Source organism: Saccopteryx bilineata, chromosome 6 (genome assembly GCF_036850765.1).
Source record: "Saccopteryx bilineata isolate mSacBil1 chromosome 6, mSacBil1_pri_phased_curated, whole genome shotgun sequence".
NCBI lineage: Eukaryota > Metazoa > Chordata > Mammalia > Chiroptera > Emballonuridae > Saccopteryx > Saccopteryx bilineata.
In genome coordinates, this window is record NC_089495.1 from 9,248,827 (window position 1) to 9,265,141 (window position 16,315).

Below are 16,315 nucleotides of genomic sequence, written 5' to 3' on the forward strand. Positions count from 1 at the left end.
ATATATAGTTATTGAAAAGTGTTCATCTGCATTATAAACCATGTGTACCTTAGTGGGGAGACTACCCAAGAATTGTAATTTATATTCACACTGTTATGAAATATTGTGCAGCACTTACTGAATATGGTGTTTTTTATTTCTTTTAATTTTTATGGGTTTTTTTTTTCTTATTGAATCTTTTGCTGTAATACTGGTTAAAAAATGTATACGTGTTCTGGGTGCACAATTCCACAACTCGTCATCTGTACCCTGTATTGTATGTTCACCAACTACCCCAGGTCAATCTCTGTCCATCACCATTGATCCCCCTCTATCCTCCTGTACCTGCTCCCATCCTTCTTCCCCTTTCCACAGTCACCACACTGTACTTCGTGTCCATGAGTTTTTCTAACTTCTTTTTTTTCTATGCTTCCTTCTGTATCCAGCCACCCTCCTTTTTGACAGTTGCCAGCCCAAGTGTCCATCAGTAGATGAGTGGGTTAAAAAAGAGCTGTGGTACATTTAAATAATGGAATACTTCTCGGCCATAAATAAAGATGGAAATCTTACCCTTTGCGACAGCATGGATGGGCCTGGAGAACATTATGTAAACTGAAATAAGCCAGTCAGGGAAAGACAAGGACCACATGACTTCATTTCTGTGTGGAAACAAATGAACAAAATGATCTTCATATATATATATTTTGTTGTTGTTGTTGTTTTTGTTTTTGTTTTTGTTTTTAAAGAGACAGAATCAGAGACAGAGGGACAAACAGACAGGAATAGAGAGAGATGAGAAGCATCAATCATCAGTTTTTTGTTGCGATATCTTAGTTGTTCATTGATTGCTTTCTCATATGTGCCTTGACTGCGGGCCTTCAGCAGACCGAGTAACCCCTTATTTGAGCCAGTGACCTTGGGTCTAAGCTGGTGAGCTTTGCTCAAACCAGATGAACCCACACTCAAGCTGGAGACCTCAGGGTCTAGAACCTGGGTCCTCCACATTCCAGTCCGATGCTCTATCCACTGCACCACTGCCTGGCCAGGCTTCATACACAGTGTATCCGTAAAGTCATGGTGCACTTTTGACCCATCACAGGAAAGCAAGAAAAGACAATAGAATAGAAATTTGAAATCTGCACCAAATAATAGGAAAACTCTCCCAGTTTCATACCTATTAAGTGCAGTTCGATGTGGGCTCACGCACAGATTTTTTAGGGCTCCTTAGGTAGCTATCCTGTATAGCCTCTACAGACTCGTCACTGACTGATGGCCTACCAGAACGGAGTTTCTCCACCAAACTGCCGGTTTCCTTCAACTGCTTATCCCACCGAGTAATGTTATTCCTATGTGGTGGCGCTTCATTATAAACGCGCCGATATTCACGTTGCACTTTGGTCAGGGATTTGAATTTAGCGAGCCACAGAACACACTGACCTTTCCTCTGTACCATCCATATCTACCTGGCATGGCGTGGGCTGCTCCACTGTATACACGGTGTTACGTCATCATCTGCGCATGCGCACATGCTGCCACATCATCCTACAGAAACTGGGAGGGTTTTCCTTTTATTTGTGCAGATTTAATATTTATAATTTTCATTTATTTATTTTTTATTTTTTACAGAGACAGAGAGTGAGTCAGAGAGAGGGATAGACAGGGACAGACAGACAGGAAATGAGAGAGATGAGAAGCATCAATCATTAGTTTTTCATTGCGTGTTGCAACACCTTAGTTGTTCATTGATTGCTTTCTCATATGTGCCTTGACTGTGGGCCTTCAGCAGACCGAGTAACCCCTTGCTGGAGCCAGCAACCTTGGGTTCAAGCTGATGGGATTTTGCTCAAACCAGATGAGCCTGTGCTCAAGCTGGTGACCTTGGGGTCTCGAACCTGGGTCCTCTGCATCATAGTCCGATGTTCTATCCACTGTGCCACCGCCTGGTCAGGCCAGATTTAACATTTCTATTGTCTTTTGTTGCTTTCCTGTGACCAATCAAAAGTGCACCCTGACTTTCCGGACACACTGGATATTTTAAATGAGTCTGCATTGATAATGAATATTACTAGTTTGTTTACTGGAATGATACTTGTTTTTTCTTGAATATGAAAAGCTTTTTCACTCGTTAAAAAGTTTTAGATTGACAGCTAATTTTTTCCTCTGTACATTTTTTATGGTAGCGTATTGATTTATGGCTTCCAAAGAGTATCATTAAGAATCAATACTCAGCCCTGGCCGGTTGGCTCAGCAGTAGAGCGTCTTCTTGGAGTGCGGGGGACCCGGGTTCGATTCCCGGCCAGGGCACATAGGAGAAGCGCCCATATGCTTCTCCACCCCCCCTCTTTCTTCTCAGTCTCTCTCTTCCCCTCCTGCAGCCAAGGCTCCATTGGAGCAAAGATGGCCCGGGCGCTGGGGATGGTTCCTTGGCCTCTGCCCCAGGCACTAGAGTGGCTCTGGTCGCGGCAGAGCGACGCCCCGGAGGGGCAGAGCATCGCCCCCTGGTGGGCAGAGCGTAGCCCCTGGTGGGCGTGCCGGGTGGATCCCGGTCGGGCGCATGCAGGAGTCTGACTGTCTCTCCCCATTTCCAGCTTCAGAAAAATACAAAAAAAAAAAAAGAATTAATACTCAAATTAATTTTGCCCCTTAATTATCAGCATTTTTGGCTGTGTTTCAGTTACTTTATTATTTATATTTTGCAGTTCTGCAAGGATATGTGTATTTGTTCCTTAATTTTTTTTTTAATTTGACAAGTTAGAAATTTGGTGTTATCTGAAAATGAATATTGACATTGTTCAACAACTCTGAAAAACTGTGTTATAAATATTATATTATCAAATAACTTCTCCTCTGTCTCTATCATTCTAGACTTCCAAATAGTTATGTTAGTCTTGTATATTCTATCCTACATCTTTGTAACATTTTTAATTTATTTTTTCCCCTGTCTCTGAGATGTGGTCTGAGTTATTTCTTGCACCTGCCTTCCAGTTATTTACTCTGTCTTTAGTGCTGACTAATCAGTAGAAATTCTTTGATTGAATTATGTAGATATACTCTGACATATACATACTCATTAATAATAATTTGCCCTGTATCAAATCTGTCTGGTAAAAATATCTTTCATCTTTTCCTTTATTAATTGAATATATTGGAATGACATTGGTTCGCAAAACCATACAGATTTTAACACCAGCCGAACCCCTCATCGTGCACCCTCAGCCCCCAGCAAAGTCTCTTTTCATCCGCACAGCCACCTCCCAGCTTGCTGTCGCCCCCATCTCCACTGTCTTATAGCATTGAAAGAGAAAGCATGATGACTGATGACAAGCCTTCTCTCTTAGCTCTTCATTTTTAGAAGTTTCTCAATAAAATACATTTTTAAGATAGTTGTATTATGAATGACATTATGGGAAGGCAATATCAGGACTGCTAGAGCTCCATAAAAATTCATCAGGTCCTTGTGGAAGTGTCAAGGTGCAGAGTCCCTCAAAGACATACCAGCACTCTTCACCAGTTTATTGAAGGATGTGATAAGGGCATACATGAGCAACCACATGGAAGAGCTACACAAGGCAAGGTACGAGGAAAGGGGGTGAAGCTTTCTCCCCTGGCACACACTTCTCTTCTCCCCCAATCTCCACACATTCACCAACCCGGAAGCTCTGACAATCTTCCTTAATCAACAACCGCAGACTCTCAATGGATAACAGCAATGCAAATTTATTTTTCTTATTGGCATGTACCAGTCAAATGTGGCTCTACTGAACTCAACTAGAATCAGCTGAGCTTGGCTTCACACTGTTACTGTGTACAGGTCTGCTCCATATGTATTTTCTTTCCAGGATCGGTGACTGCCAAAGGGGAAGTGCTTCTCATGAAGGAATTCAGACGTACAAAAAGCTAATCCCAAACTGATCAAGTACATTGTTCCTTTCATAGCATGCTTACTAACATTTATTGATCAAAGCGAGTCATGTGGCTAAGCTCATGGTTGATGAGTAGGAATGCGTTCTCTACCTATTTTCCTAGGAAGTCCTCTGTAGTTTATGGCAAGCTGTAGATGTATAACTCTGTGAGTATAGAACTGAAGAAGAATTCAGTCTACCACAAGAATCCAGAGCATATTTGGAATGGAACCTTCAATATATAGAGAGGTACATATGTGTATATATAATATAAATACTACATATGATATATATATAACATGCATTACGTACTTATACATAAGAATTTATTTGGCCACAATATTCTTTAATACATGGGTCTTCACAAGTTAATAAGGAAATACATTTATATAACACAGAAAATCTATACCCAACAAATAATGAAGCCCAACAGAAAAGAGATATAAAAAAAAGTCAGGGCTCATAACCTCTATTTTTACACATATAGGCTTTAAGTTACATAAAGACATGTTCATATTTCTTTTTTCTTATATACTAAGAAGTACTGCTTAAAAACTATAAAGAATAATAATAGCAGTTCTAGAGAAAATGTTAGGAGATGCATACAATATATAATGAAAGCTTTAATAAATGTATGGAGAGACTTTAAAAAAGTGCAAAAGGTGATATATACATTCCTATATGGAAAGACTTAGAAATTTTGAAGAATAATCTCAAATCTGTCAAAACTAAACAATAGCCGTGTAGCAAGGGAGTTATAACAGCAATGTTTTGTTTTGCATTCATGTCCTAGATTCGTTGTGGGTTAACTATCGTCTTGTTATGTCTGTTTCCACTCTGAAGCCCAGGCAAATGAAGATAGCCATATCTAGGACATGGCTGTTCTGAACTGGAGAAAATGAAACAAACCAAAATTAAACTATGGTGACGATGTGATAGCTGTTTGGAAATGGCATGGCATGTTACTTCTGCTCATACTTCATTAACTAAAGCAAGTCACATTGGCAAGGATGATGTCAAAATGGTGGGAAAGTATAGTTTTCCATGGGAGAAAGAACTGAAAATCATTCTATTAGTTTCCTATTGATGCTGTAACACAGTGTTATACATTATCTTTTTTTAAATTTTTTAAAGATTTTATTTATTCATTATAGAGAGGGGAGAGAGAGAGAGAGAGAGAGAGAGAGAGAGAGAGAGAAGGGGGGAGGAGCAGAAAGCATCAACTCCCATATGTGCCTTGACCAGGCAAGCCCAGGGTTTTGAACCAGCAACCTCAGCGTTTCCAGGTTGACACTTTATCCACTGCGCCACCACAGGTCAGGCACACATTATCTTATGGATTTATTATTTTACAAATGAATTGCCTTAGAGTTTCAAAGTCAGAAGTCTCAAATTTAAGGTATCCACATGGCTTCATTTCCTTTGGAAAATCGAAGGAAGAATTTAATTTTTTCCTATCCAACTTATTGGCATTTCTTTCCTAGTTCCCTCCTCTTACACCCCCCCCCCCCCCGAGTTCAAAGCCAATCTCCCACATCGACCCCTCTTGCCTCTCTCTCTAGAAAGCACTCTGATGATTTCACTGGACATACCTGAAAAATTCAAAATAATCTCCCCTTCTTAAAATTCACAAACTAATCATACTAATCGGCTTTGAAAAGTTCCTTCTGCTATGTAAACTATCTTATTGAGATTCTGGGGACTAGGTCACAGCCACTATTGGGAGACCATTATTCATCCTAATAACAGCAGAGAAGAGGTAAATAATTTGAAAATTAATTTACAAAACTGTCTTCTAGTTAAAAAATGAACTTCCCTGCTATTTATATGCAGATATGCTCAGCCCCCTTTCCCCAAGCCTTAAGTCCAGGAGTCCAGCCTAGCATTAGAATCAGTGTCCAGGACCACACATTTACTATGCCCAATTTCAGGTAGCTTATCTGGATTCAGAGATCAAAGAATTAATTAACAGGACATACCCAATAAGTACAGAATAAATTCAATTATAATCTTATTCAGAAAGGGAAAGAATTAAAGTTGCAAAGCAGACACAACTTCATAATAATTCGGTAATGTCACTGGGCTGGTAACACTCTTGTCCACTCTTTTCCATAGACTTTGTCTCTGTCTTCTGGATATTCTTTTTCAATATTTCCCTTGGCTGCAACCAAAGAAGACACTAAAGGGAAGTCTCTCCGTGGGAGCTAAGCTCATTTTCCATTGGAATTTGGGGCTCAAGCTCAGTCCACTGGTGGATTCCAGTCCATCTCGTGTTCTGAGAACCATTCCTCAAGTTGTGTGGCAAGTGTCTCCCTCGAGTCTTAATTACAGATACATTGAACCTAAGAAAAAGAGCTATTCTTTAGACCTTTGCCTCTGAATCACTTTTGACTAATTGAAAATATTCACATGAGCTCTCTGGCCCAGAGTACTAGATGAGGACTCTAAGGAGGTTAATCGGATGAGATGTATCACACAGGAAGAGAATTCTGATTGCGAATTATACAATTGTAATTTACATGATGTTTTCCAAAGAGCATGCCTTGTAAGTGTAGGGATTCTAGGTCTGCTTTCTAAAAGCAATACGAAACTGCAGCCAGTGTGTTAAAAATATTCCATAGATAAAATGTCTCCTCATAGCAATACAATTAGTCTCTTTGCCAAGAGGTCCAATTATCAGCGTGTGTTCAGGAAGATTAGCTTGGGTCACCTGCCTTCCGAGAATGTCCCACAGGGAAGGAGAGAAAAATGGGTCATGGTCCAGTTGCTTTAATTCCTTCAATTTTAAATAAAATCAAAACACACAAAATAAAAGACTAAAGAAAACTTATATGCGTAGGAAAAGTGTTATAACCTAGGCTAGTAAATATATAGTTTAATAAAATACTGTAGATTCTAGTAGATATGGGGACAAATGGTACGGATAACAATTATAACTTACAAACTCCTTAGTTAAAGAACAATGAGTTTTGCTTTGCTAATTTATACTCCTTATTTTTTGCTGATATCACTATAAATGAATAAAATGGCTTTTATAAATCAAATCACCAGTATGTCAATAACCTAGAAATCATATATCTTTCTTGGTGGAAAGATATAATTGTTGCTAATTTATATATTGAGATAATTCAGGCATAGGTAAAATGCTATAAGGCATGAATATATAATTATAATAACAAAAACTTTAACAGCCAAAATAAATTAGGATATGAGAAGAGATAAATGTATTAAAATGTTGCAACTACATGTCAGCATGAAAAACTGACTATCATGAATAGGCTATATGCTGATATATTTCCAGCCTACATCTCCAGCTGTACTTCCAGCTGGCTATGTTTTTAAATGTCCTTTACTGTGAGAGCTCATGCAAAATTGGCGAGTATTTCCAAATTGCTTATGTTATATCATAAAACTCTTAAAATATATATTTTAAATCTTCAGACAGGAGGCAGTATAGCTACCTAGAAATAAATAAATGCTATAAATTAATTAATTTTAATGTAAAGAAATATCCAGGGCTATAAGTACATAGTCACTCTAGCAAAATGGTGTGTTCCTATAAAGGTATGTTATATAGAAAACAAATACTTATTTTTCTAAGTCCCTTCTCTTATATTTTAAGTATAAAATAAGTTAGAAACTAATATTAGTTTAGTGTTTAATAATGGAAATGCATTTCATCTCCAGAACTTGTTTTAATTATTCTTGCTTTAAAATGGCCTAAATTTATTTTATAATCATGGAAACTCCCAAGCACAGATTAGTGTCTCTATAGACCCTCTGTTCCTTTCATTGGCTTCAACTTGACATTCAAACAGAAGTGATGGTGATCATGGCAGGCTTTTGATAATTCCAAGGATATTGCGCCAATTTGAGTTGAATAATATTGGAATTTTCATTTATATACTATTAAATTGTACATTTTTATTAGAATATATTTCAATTTAACAGTAAAAAAATAAACCTCTTTAAAAGCTTTCTTTTTCTCCGTGCTGATATAACTCCATTCAAGGACGTAAGGTAGACATAAATATAATATGTTTTATTGCCAACTCTTTTTCCATTCATCTATACAATGGAATCCCAAGTGTAAAGCCTTTAAATTTCAAATGCAAATGAATTTATACACTGTAAATATGAAGTGATTTTGATGCAAGTCAAAGTTTTTAGAATATTTTAGTTCATACGTAATTGCTGTAAATCTCTGTTATAATTCTTTTTGCTTCTACTTTAATACTCTCCCCATATGCTGAAAAGATACACAACTATAAATTATACTCTAACTCTAGGAATAGAGTACATCGAACTAAACTGCTATAGCACAATCAAAACCATGGAATAACAGCAACCAGATTTTAAAAAGGAGAATAAAGCCTTAAGGGTATCCAGATACCTAATTTAGGAACCATTTTAATACTCCCTACTTAAATTGTTTTCTTTTCAGTGAAATTATTCAAGAGTTGCTCATAGTACTCTCCTGTTTTAGGCGGGAAGAAAAGAGATGATAACATCAACATTATCCATAAAATATGTTTACTGGCAGAACATAATTTTGTAGAACTGAAATTGACTAGATTTTCAAGTTTTCAAATAGCTTTACTTAACAAGATAGAACACCAAATTTCAATATCACAGATCTGTAGTTTATTTTTGTCATGTAACATTTTTCTTATCACTCCCTTGGTGGCGTTTGTGTAGCTTTTGTTTCAGGATTGTGGTTATTAAACTTGCCTTTTCTGTTCTCATTGATAGAATATTTTATAGGTAAATCCACTCAAAGATCCCATTGTGCTTTCTGATCAAAGTGGAAAGTGATGCCAGGCTGTAATAAGCAATTTAATTTTTAATGAGCTTATTCATGCCCAAGGTCGTTACAAAGGTATAAAAAATACAGCTAAAATAAAAGTATAGCAAAAAACATTATCGAGGATATCCTAAATATGGCCAGGGTAAAATAATATTTGGCAGAGAGCACTTTCAATGTTTCCCGGTGCAAAGTTTTAAAATTTTGCTTCTGAATAGTAACTTAGCTCAAGTAAGGTGTAGCATATTAAATAAGAGAGATAGATAAAAATGCGTGAGACTTTGATTCAAAAGGAAGGACGCTACACTGCTTGTGGATTTTAAATTTCTAAGCTAAAATATCTAAGTGTGTTTCACTGAAAGCAGTATTAGTAATCCATTGCTATTTTTTAATTTAAAGAGATAAAAATTTGACACATTGTTTTTCTATTTCTTTCTGCATTTTTTTTAAGAATTAACAGCAAGGATGTAGGAGTACATTGATTACTCAATTTGTTCTTCTCTTAATATACTAATTAGTAAACACTTGAGCTATTACAACAAAAATCATTTTGATTACAAAATATTGGAAAATCTAGATATATTTTAAATTATGTTTATTTTAAATTATACTGTTTTATTGAGTTCACACTTTCTGTTGTTATATTATTTTAATTTGACAAATTACATGTTAAAAAAATTTTTAAACCCTAGTTAAAACTACTGTTGAGAAAATCTGAGACCATTTTTGTTTAATGGCCATGCTATGCCCTGTTTATATACTTGATTTTTTAAAAGCTCTTTTAATTCTTTCATATTAAAAGTAGTAGGCAATGATAAAACTTTAGAAATACCTTTAGGTTAATAAAGACCTTTAACTACATCGACTCCAGGATTCCACTTATAAAGGATAAAAATCCACTAACAAACTCTGGAAAAGAATAGGACAAAAGTTGAGAAGAAATTTTTTCATTAGCTGATCTTTTATCTATTTACTATACCGTAAAATCAAATAATTTTATGTGAAGCAAGCGATTGTTTTTGGTTTTCCCATGTGGAAAAAGGTGGATACAATTGTTTTGCTCCTCTTTTGTTTAGAAAACTTGTGTATTTAAGAGTAAAGAAGGACACAGTTAACCGTTACCATTGACTTACAGGAGCGGGGGTTGGGTAACGGGAATGAAATCTACACTGCTTGGGGCAGAGGGTGCGGGATGTGGTGGGCAGATGGTGTTGCATTGAGTTGTACACTTGAAACCGTCATGGTTTTGTGAACCAATGTCATCCCAATAAATTCAATTAAAAAAAAAAGACAATGGAAAAAAAGAAAAAAGTATTAGGTCACTGCTTAAAATCAGAAAATGTTCAGGGGGTAATTTCATCAAACAAGGTTTTGTAATTTTCTGATTCTGTGTTAAAATTTAACTGAAAATTACAGGATGAGTTTCAGTTAAATAATATGATCTTGCTATAACATCAGTAACACCGCAAAAGATGGGTAAAAACCACTTTTGGCAATCCTTAAAAATTCAGATTCTAATTCACTTTACTGTTCATTCCAGCCCCCCAATTTTTCAAACAGTTTTTTTTTTTTTTTTGCACAGTAGAAATGTCTTAAAATATCTTTAAAAAGAGGATAAAAATTCAAAACAAACTAGAGTCTGGAATAACTTTTATTAAAAAAATATATTTTTTTTCTATATCAAAACAAACAAACAAAAAATAGAAACACTTGATATATACATTGATGATTGATTCCAATGGAGTGGCATTTCCTGATTCAGGGAGGTGGAATACCCTAAAAATTTCTACTTTAAAATGATAAAAAAAAGTGCAAGATAAAAGCAATTTCTCACTTCTTAGTGAATGTAATAAAAACCAGGAAAATTCCAGTCTCTGGGGAGCCAATCGGGAATGAGATTTTGAATGAGGCTGTGGAGAACTCCAATAGTGAGCTGGAAATCTGTTCTCAGGTGAAATGCTCCTGTGCGTTTCTACAAAATAAGTTTGGATGTCAGCACTCAATTTCAAAGGTGGGAAGTACGTTTTTTTTTTTATGAATGAACATTTGCCAAATAAGATAATAGTACCCATAGTTATTCTCTGTAGTGTTTTATTTTTCCGCTAGGTAAATATAAGTTTTTGATTAAATTTAGCTGTGTATAATTGTAGCCTGAGGATTAATGCTAGACAGAGACACCAGGGAAGCTTATGAAATCTAATTCTCAGATTTCTCAGGAACAAAAGTTTCATGCTATGAAAAGTGATACAAAGAATAGTGGTGTTGGGACCAGGAGACATGGGATAATGGTGTATGATTTCTCAGGAACCCTTCCAAAATGGCCAATGATTATATAAGCGTTTCAGTGCATGTTCTCTTGAAATAGACTTCTTCTCTGAGTTCAGGAACCCACTACAGAAATGAACATTTTCTTTGCTTTCACTGCTTTTTTGTTCTTCATGACAGATCTTGACACAAAGCGACAGGAGGTTTTGTTTTGCACATGTAATTGTGTGTGGTTATTTCTATATTTTAATTACCAGTTCATTTAAAAACTAAACAATCGGTGATATCAGTGGCCTTTGTGTAGACAACGTTATAACTATATCAAGGCCGATTGAGTTCAAGTAAGTAAGGAAATTAATTATTTACAAATATTATGTTAGGTGTAGCAGCACGCTAGCATTGTTCCAAATTATTCCGATGGAAAAAAAATAGTCATTGCAGAAACAAGGAAAGAAATTAAAGGCAGTAAAGCTGTGGCCAGTGCACCAGTCCCACACGAAATAATGAAATTAATAAAAATATTTAGAAATCCATCAAATTTGGCCTTCCCTGGTCTCGCTCATTTTTCTTTTCAAATTTCTTTCAGCTTAGCTACTGGCATCATCTCGCTACGCTGGTGCTGATGTCACTTTGGTTGCAGCCTGTTGGGTCTGCCTCGGAACTTGATGTCTCCTCATACACACAGTAACCACAGCTCTCTGTCATCCTTCAGTGTCCGGCTCGGTGATTGGCTGGCTACTGCTGAGCAAACCACACTCAGTGGTCAGGAGCACCTTCCCATCTCCCATCTTCCTGGATAGAATGGCCACAAATTAGCATCGTTTTAGCTTCGGTTGTGCACGGCTGAGTTTTTACTGATTTTGTTATTACTGTTATGTCCTTTGTAGTTGGGAAGGAGGAAGATAGATTAAGAGGAAATAGAAACATTTAATACTACATTTTATAGACAGAGCCTTTAAAGGGTAGCTACGAAAGACGACATGCTGTATGAGCAGAACCATTTGGTTTTCTAGCGCAGTATTTGTGAACTTGAGGCTGAGTGTCATAAACAAGGCATGCACACTGGGGCCTGCTCCAGGGACTACCTCCACCTCCAGGCACGTGTGTATGCAAACCGCAACACAGACCTGTCTAGATCACGTAGCGAGACTGGATTTACTTGCTCTAATTCAAAATTCTACTGGCTTGGAATTTAACAAGAAAGGAAATAAGCCAGTTTATCACATGACTATAATTAAATTGTATCAGGTGAGAAACAGAGGTTTGGGACAACTTGTTTCCAGGTTTACTGTCTATATGAAGAAAGGTGTTTGGAAAACTGACTCATATCATTTCCTTCGTTTATCCCAGTAGAGTGTCAATGTGTAGGTAACTAAAAATAATCTGCAGTGATTATTTGCAGAGAATACTTTGCCTTTATACATTTCTGTCCCAGCCTGTTTCACAATGAGATTTATTGAATGTAGGCATCCACTAGAACACTAAGAGTCAGGAGTAGGGAAGGCAAACAGCGTAATTAAGGCCCAAACACTCACGCTCAGGTGCAAACCCTGCACTCACAGAGCCCTGACAGTGAGCACCCTGTCGAATTTTAAGTTTTAGGGACTTCTTTATTTAGAAGGAAATTACAGCAACCTTACGTTAAAAATCTGTGGTCTGGCCATATTGGTTTACCTAGATTTATAATAATTTAACAGAAGCTTCTTAACTACTCTACAAAAAGACATTGTGATTTTATCTCTGTTTCTAAACCCATATCAATAATGGTGTCCCTGGGTGATTTATTTATTTATTTATGTTAACAAAGAATCAGGGAACAAGTACTGGTCTCCACTCACTCACTTCTCTTAACCTTCTCACCTTCTGTTATAGTCTGAGCCACCATTATCTCCCAGAGAACTCCTTGTACAGCTTCCCATTTACATCCATTCTGGAGGGGAGACCATTCTCCTTAATGCCTCATGGGAGGTTGTCCAGGTCTCTCTCAGGGTGAAACAATGGGTCCACTTGTCATTGACTTTTTTATAGACAGGAAGCCAGCATCCCCATGGAGAGTTAGTGTAACATTAGGTAAACAGGTGCGGGGACATTATCAACGAGGGGACCAGAATAAAAGAAGAAAGAGAACTGAATCCTATTAGGACTTATTTTTCCTTAGGAATTAAAAAACAGATAATACAGATGTTGCTAAGTGAATAAAGAATGGTATTCTGCAGGTGGGATAATACCTCAGGGAAATTTGAGTATTAGTATTATCATGACCTTATATATGCCCATATGCTAGTAAGTTCTGAGTCCATAGGGTTCCATTTTAAAAAATGATCCTCAAGAAAGTTCAACTCATTACTTATCTTTTGATATTAAGTACAAAGTGATTAGAATAATGTAGCTGCTGAACATGTTTTGTGCATGTAATTGTTAAGAATATTTAATATAGAAAAACTTACCTTGGAAAAACAAACATTTAAAAAAGTTATCATACTCTGTCCATTTGCATGAATACTGGACAAAGGCTTATGAGGCACTAATTTATTTCCAATCTATCAAAAAAAATGATGACTATGTAAAAATACCTGTAGTAAAATCATTGACTGCATCTAAAATTATCATAAAAATTTCAGGCAATATTTAACTATTAATATTGGATCAATCTTTCCTGACGAGGCAGTGGTGCAGTGGGCAGAGCGTCGGACTGGGACACGGAGGACCTAGGTTTGAGACTCTGAGGTTCTCTAGCTTGAGTTTAGGTTCATCGGCTTGAGCACAGGCTCACTAGCTTGAGTGCAGGATATCTGGCTTGAGCGTGGGATCATACACATGACCCCATGGTCACTGTCTTGAGACCAAAGTCGCTGGCTTGAGCAAGGGGTCACTTTCTCTGCTGTACCCCCACCCTCCGTCAAGGCACATATGAGAAAGCAGTCAATGAACAACTAAGGTGTCCCAACAAAAACTGGATGCTTCTCATCTTTCTCCCTTCCTGTCTGTCTGTCCATATCTGTCCCTCTCTCTGTCTCTCTCTCTAAAAAAAATATATCCAATATATATATTGGATCAATCATGCTACATTCCATAATAAATACTATGAGCATCATTTGAAAAAATATTCTACTAAACTTCCCTCAGCATAAAAATACATCATTTCCTCTTCTGCTTAAGAATATTTTAAAGTTTTTAGTTTGAGTTCATATACATATATATATTTTAAATTATAAATCTTTTTTCTAACTACTTAGAGCAATTTTTGAAAATGTATAATGTACTTAATATGTACAAAAGAATGTATGTAAAATAGACATACACTATAAAGCATTATTATAAAATGCACAGCAATGATTAATCAAGTAAATTAAGAATTAGAAATTATCTGATAAAAAATGTGTTTCCTGTGGTCTCACCATTTTCTTTATGAAAGTTATGACTACCCTGAATTTTTTTATTATTCCATTTAAACCCTGTTTTTAAATGAGCTATTTCAAAAATAAATAGCAAGAAGTAGACTAGCTGAACCATGTTTGCATAAAGTCTACTTTGCAGGATAATTCCAAATTGTTTTCTGAAGAGGTAGGATCAATTTTTACTTTCATCAAAATGTCTGCAGTCTGAATTGATTGAAACCTCACCAAAACTTGGAATTATAAAACTTTTTATTTTTGTCAGTCTAATGTGTATAAAATTCAGTTTCATTATTCTAACTAATTGATAGAAGTCATATATTTTGGATATTAATCCTTTCTTGCCAGTATGTGCTTAACTATCATCTTGTAGTTTGTGTATCTCTTTACTTAGAATGCCTTTTGATAAATAAAATGGCTTATTTTTAGTGTAGTCAAATATTAATATTTCTATGTATGTTACAAATATTTGTGTCTTTTAAATCAATTCTGTGCCAAACCTGATCCATGAAAATGATTTTTTTTTTCTTTCGACCTTTAAATTTTAAATTCTTTAAGAATTGTTTGAATGTTTAAGGTAAAATACAAATTCAATTTGTCATCTTCCCCATTTTAAGAATCCTATTACCTCAGGATGTACAGTGTTACTTTGTCATATACCAAGTGCCCCTCGTGTGGGGGGTTTTGCCTATACTCCCCATTGATATTTAGTGGCTTAAATAGTCCATAATTTTAATAATTCTTGTTATCTGGTAAGGTAATCGTCCTCATCTTCTATTCTACAGGAGTGGCTTAGCTAGACCTTTACTTTTCCAAAAAATATAAAATCAACTTGCAAATTTTCTTGAAAAGTGCTGTTGCAATTTTGATTAAAATGAAATCTATAGCTCAGTTTGGGTTGAATGCTGGTTTAATTGTTTTTCCTTCCAGTCATAAACATGATATAGCTCTCCATTTATATTTGTTTTCTTTTAATGACTCAATTAATTTTTATCATGTTTTCTATTAAACACTTTACATACATTTTGCTAGGTTTACACAGACATGCACACAAACATTTCCTGGGTGTTTTGAAACATTATATCTAATTTTCATTAGTTGAATATATTTCTTAATACCTTATGATTTCTTCATTGATCTGAATTCTTTGAGGTATATAAATTGGTTTTAAATTATTTGAACATTTCTCTATATTTTTGTTATTGATTATTGGCACGCCTTCATATGGTCGCTCAGATGACATATGTATGATTCCAGTTATTTGCAACTTGTTGAGATTTATGATTAAATACATTTAATTTATTATAATACTTTCATGATTGCCTGAAAAAACTATGCATGGACTTTATGATGATTGATTTTATGTGACTTGTCATGGGGTGCCCAAGTTAAAGGTTATATCTGGGTGTGTCTGTGAGAATGTTTCCAGGTGAGATTAGCATTTGAATTGGTGGACTCCATAAAGAAAATCGATCTCTTCAATGTGGGTGGGCACCATCTACCCTCTTGAGGTCCTGAACAGAACAAAAAGCAAGACAGACAGGGGAGGAATTTGACACTTTTAATTCCTGACTGTCTGCTTGAGCTGGGACACTTCCTAGCTTTTCAAACTCTAGGACTAAAATTACACCATAGGGTCCCTGGTTGTCAGGCCTTCAAAAACAGACTAATTTTTCCTCTGGGTTTTCCCAGTTCTTGTTTACAAATGATAAATTATGGATCTTCTCAACCTTTAATATGACATAAATAAATTTCTCAAAATCTCTCTCTCTCTCTCTCTTTCTATCTATATTGTATATATATTTTAAACCTACATGTGTATATTAATTTTATATCCTACAACTCTATTATATTCCCATACTAGTGCCAAGAGTTTTCTGTCAGTTGTTTTTGTATTTTCTACACAGACCATCATATCATGTAGAAGCAAAGACAATTTTCTTTCTAACTTCCCAATCTGCCTATCTTTT